This window comes from Sminthopsis crassicaudata, chromosome 1 (assembly GCF_048593235.1).
Source record: "Sminthopsis crassicaudata isolate SCR6 chromosome 1, ASM4859323v1, whole genome shotgun sequence".
NCBI classification, from domain to species: domain Eukaryota; kingdom Metazoa; phylum Chordata; class Mammalia; order Dasyuromorphia; family Dasyuridae; genus Sminthopsis; species Sminthopsis crassicaudata.
In genome coordinates, this window is record NC_133617.1 from 340,178,869 (window position 1) to 340,184,483 (window position 5,615).

A 5,615-nucleotide genomic window follows, 5' to 3' on the forward strand; every position below is an offset into this window, starting at 1 on the left:
GTTGAAGGTCAAAATGTAGTGCTATTATAGATCCATAGTTCAATTTCAAATATATTCTCTTGATTGTATCATCCTTTAAGCCACACACATACACACACACACATATTTTAATGCCTTTTAATTCTTCTTCTACCTCAGTACACTTATCAGAATCATGGAACATTAGAACTGGAAGGGATCTTATTAACACCTTCTTTGTAGCAGATGCTGTGCTAAATTCTCTAAAGTTCAGAAACTTGGAAACAACACTTGCATGACCTACTAGGGATTAAAATGCAATAATAATCATATGTGGCTGAGATAGATCTGGGGGAAACTGTTGATGATGATAAGGGATTGTTTGATCAAGATATTAGCAAGAGGAATATTGAAGTCCCTGAAGATGATCAAAAAGCAAATTTTAAACAAAATAAGGCAGCAAAAGAAAGGTCTACAGCTTGGGACAGGCAAAGTGAAGGACCACAGAGAAGTTTACCTAGTAGTTAAAGAGCTGAATTACATGAGAGATGAATCAAATAATGGAATAGAAATGAAATGGACACAATCTGGGGGGGAATAGATACCATATAGATGATATTTAAAATTAAAATTATTGGGGGATTTCCATTCTTTATTCTGGCAAATGAGGAAATACAGAAATTCCTACTTAAATAGAGCCAAGGCTATGTGTCAATCATAATGTAAAATTTAATTTGAGATTTTCTGTTATTTTAAAGTCAGAGACAAATTATTCTTGAATACAGAGGCCTGTTTTATATCTCTGAGGTTCTAGAGTTTAATTGGGATGACTTTGTGGGATCCTCTTTCCTCACTTTAAAGCCCCATTCAAACTAATTTCAAAGACATGGCTTACTATTCTCCTTTCTTTCTTTCCATTATTCCTAGTTTAAACAGCAACAACAACCTCAACAACTACAATAACAACAACAAAAAAAGACCAGCTAGAGTGTAGTGGAGCTAAGAGATAACAAATAATTATATAGCCTTATTCAGCAGCACCATTCTTTTAAGAACATTTTGGAAGGATCATCATTGGCCATTATTACTATAGTTTTAGTCATAGCATATATTTCCAAAGATATTTTTAACTCAAAACTTAGAAGCAAGCTAGATTTGGCTATGTAGAGAGCAGAAGGAGCCTGGTAAGTTGGACTCACTTCTAGTAGACCTGCTTCCTAGCTTCTGTTCCTCTTGTGCCTAGTTTCCAAATCCCTAGGATTATTTTTAGAACTTTAAAAAATGGATTTAGGCCAGACTTGGAGGCTATCTTTTGGGCATTTTTTAAGAGTGGTAGATGTAGAACTACACACACTCACACACATACACACACATACATATAGACACACGTGTGTACATTATACTTATAAATAAAGCATATATATATATATATATATTTTCATCAATATATTTGCATATATGGGTAAATATAATTTGTATCCATATATGTGATGATTGAATACAATAATTATTTATCTCATTTGGAGAGCTGGGGTCTGAACATAATTTTTAGGCATTATTTCCAATAAACAGTTATTGTGGACTTCAAAGACATTGTATTAAGCAAAGGGGCCCACAGAAGGGAGTAAGAGCAGTTTACAATCTAATAGAAGCTGAGAACAAATTTGAGGACTAATTAGGATACTTTCTAGATTTGGTTAGATTAAAGGAAAATATAATCAGAATCCTTTGAAAGTTTCTGAGCATGGTGAAACCACTCCATGCAAGAGAAAATCAGGATAATCTCACAATATTTATTGTAACCAGAGTCTTATAGATAATAAGAATTTTATTTTTTCCAGATCTATGAATTACTTAGTCAATAAACAATCATTAAATACCTACTATGTGCAAGCCAATCAGTAAGTATTTCTTAAGCACCTACTATTTACTAGGTTCTGTACTAAGCACTAGAGATACATATATGAAAAAGGAAGATAATCTCTACTCTCTAGTTTACAATATAATGGGAAAGACAACATATGAAAGGAAGCTAAAAAGTGAAGTGGGGGAGTCCAGTCTAAAGACAATAAACTGGTAGAAAATGAAGAGATGGCTGCTCTGGGAGTCTAATTTAAATGGAAGCTTTGGAAGTAGTTCTTTCTTTTACTTTCCAGATCTCAGTAAGTGGAAGAGAGGGCAGTGAGGGCACTGATTAAGTATGAATACAGAAGCTGATGCAATCTTGAAAATGATGATTTTTCTGATAAGGAAGTTTCTTGGAAGTATGTTGACGTCCAGGCCAAGGAGTGCAAGTTTCATATATTTCTGTGTAGTGTATATCTTCTTAATGAAATGAAAAATAAATTAAACAACATTTAGGTCATAAATTGGGTGCTTAGAGCTGATTCATTGTTTGTATGCATAATGATAAGCTAGTAGTTATACTGTAGCAAAGCTTTCAAATGATTTACCATTTTTCCTAAAGATAGAATAAGATAATAGTAGTTATAATTATTTTATTTTATTATTTTATTTTTTTGCAAAATGAATTTTTTAAATTATTAAAGATTTTTAGTTTCAAAACATATGCATAGATAATCTTCAACATTCACTCATTGAAACTTGTGTTCCAAATCTTTGCCCTCCCTTCTCCCTACCAGGATCCTCCCCTAGACTGCAAATAATCCAATATATGTTAAACATGTGCAATTCTTTTATACATATTTCCACAATTATAATGCTGGACAAGAAAAATCAGATAAAAATTATAAAGAAAACAATATGCAAGCAAACATTAACAAAAAGAATGAAAATACTAAATTGTGATCCATACTCAGTCCCCACAGTCCTCTCTCTGGATGCAGATGGCTCTCTTCATCACAAGATCATTGGGACTGGCCTGAATCACATGATCACTTTAAAATTCATATATTTCATAAGAATTTTACATATTTGATGATTATATATTTTGCAATTACATATTTAGATTGCTGTACCAAAATATATTGAAATATTTTATAATCCATTTCAAATTTAGTTTGAAAATAGTATACACAATTAAAAAGGCTTCAGATTGATTGAGAAGAATGTAGTGAGATTTAAGAATTAAAGACCCTGTACACCTTTAATTGTTGCATTGTATTAATTTATTTTATGACAGTTTTATTGTAGAAGAAGCTAATTGGTACTTTCTCCTGGGGAGAAAATAAAGAGGACAAATTTCAATATACTCTCGTACTTTCCAAGGCAAATCTTCAGAAAGTCAAATCTATATAAATGTATTTAATCTGGATCTCTATTTTTATTTATAAAGTATTCTGAGCTCTATTCATTAGGCCAAATCCCAAAGTCCTTATGTAAGAAAAACTCCCACTGAGAGAAAATTAATTGATAACTAGTAGCATATTTATGCTCCTGAATTACTTCAGGAGGTACAGCTATTTGGCTTTAATTTCTAAGATACTTAGTAATGAATCACCAATTGTAGTAAATGGATTTACTTCAATCTTGAAACCTTGGTCTATTTATCTCTTAGTCATGAATCGAAATAGCTACAATAAATTGACATGAGTTCTTCCAAAGCCTCATAGCTGCTATTAGATTAAAAATTCAGCTACTTAGTGCTATAAAGAAGTATTAAAATGGTTCCTGTAATTACTTTATATCAATAATAAGGTTTTTTTTTTGTTTGTTTTGTTTTGTTTTTTTTAAGGAAGGTTAGCAATACCATTATTTTTTCCCTGGGATCTACCCAATGATTTGGCAAGGTGGAAATTTACTGATCTGGGAATATTGCCAGCTCTTGGTTGGGCCAAGTCAGACTTTCACTTACCCAAACTTTTCTTGTCTTGGTCTACAAGGGGTTTAGAGTTTTCTGCACTTTGCCCTTCACCAGAAGCAGTTTCGCCTTTGGCTCTTCTTTCAGATCATTTTGTTTGTACTTCCTCTAATGGATCCCCTGTGGGATATTATAGTTTGTCACATATAAGTATATCACATATAGTTTAATACACAACTGTAAGCTATTTGAGGTTAAAGGCTTTTTCTTCTCTGTATCCTCTCAAGGTACTTCATACATATTAGACAGTTAATATTTTTTAGGTTAAAATAAACAGAATTGAAGACTAAACTAAGTCATGGGGTCTCTTTCTAGCATTTCAGAGCAATAAATTATACATCTAGGTATCTGAGTCGGAGGGGAAAAGAGAATAAATGAATGAAAAAATATTAAGGGCTTATTACATCCCAAGGATTATGCTGCATGATGGAGATATAAAAGAAAAGATAGTCTTTAACCTCAAGGAGATTACAATTTAATGGAGGAAATATATTATATAAGGAGTAATAATGAAGGGCATTTTGGTTTGGAAACCTAACAACATGATAACTAGACTTTGGAGGAGTAGGGTAACATACCTTTCCAATAGTAATAGCAGAATGGATTTGATTATTGTCCAGGAGATGTGTGTGTGTGTGTGTGTGTGTGTGTGTGTGTGTGTGAGAGAGAGAGAGAGAGAGAGAGAGAGAAAGAGAGAGAGAGAGAGAAAGAGAGAGAGAGAGAGAAAGAGAGAGATACAAAAGGTAGAAAGTACCTTATAGAGGGCCACAAATAGTGGGGGTAAAGTATAAAGTATTAGGTATAAGACCCTTTAACCCAGAGGAAACCCACTGACAATATCTGGTTTGGCTCCGCATTTCCCTTGATGTTCATACCTTTTCCTGAGAAGTCAAGGAGGGCGTGACCACCTGTGTTCTACCTGAAGGAAGGATACTTACAGCAGGGGGTATACTCAGTGTGACTGATGAGATAATGGATCTCTAGTTCATATATACTTAATATTTAATGTGATGTAATGGTTCTACAATTGGCACATGCTCAGTGTGTTGTAGTGATGTAATTGTACTAAGGTAATTAGGGCTGAGAGGACTTGAAATAAGCAGACCTGAGAATGAGTGTGTGTGTGAGAGAGTGTGAGCTCCAGCTCAGACTCCAGACTCCAAACTCTATCCCTGACCATTTTCATGGTTACTCTCCTGCTAAGACCAAAGCCTTTCCAGAGGTCCTCCAGAAAGCTAACATGGACATTACATTTTGGCGTCCAAAATGTGGGGCACTAAAAGAACTAAAAGTGGGACACTTACATTTTGAGGCTCCAGACACAAGAACCTACACTCAGCAGTTTGACCCTGGGACCTGGAAATAGGGTGAGTACAAAAATAGAGAATCAGGAAACTTTGGTAAGGGCTAAACTACTCACTTTTGTTTTTCAACTAAAATGGGGCAAATACTAAGAAAAAAGCCTTCCCCACCCCAGGTGATGTAGCATGCATAGTTAGGCTAATATAGAAGCAAGGTTTGTTGGTAACTTAGAAACAGATCACTGGACTGTTAAATATATTAGAGTTCATGTCTCCTTGGCTCTCTAAGGAGGAAAAATTAGAGCCAGATATGTGGAAACTAGTAGGAGAGCAACTAATTGAATATTACAAAGTTAAGGGTCCTGATTCAATTCCTGAGGAAACATTCTATATATACAACATAATGCAATTGGCTTTTAGAGGAGATCATAAGAGGCCGTACCACAGTGGGCACAAATACCTTATATACCCAGGCTATGATACAGACTTTTCAAGATCTGAACATGGGAAGACAGGGTCCCTTTTGGTAAGGAACT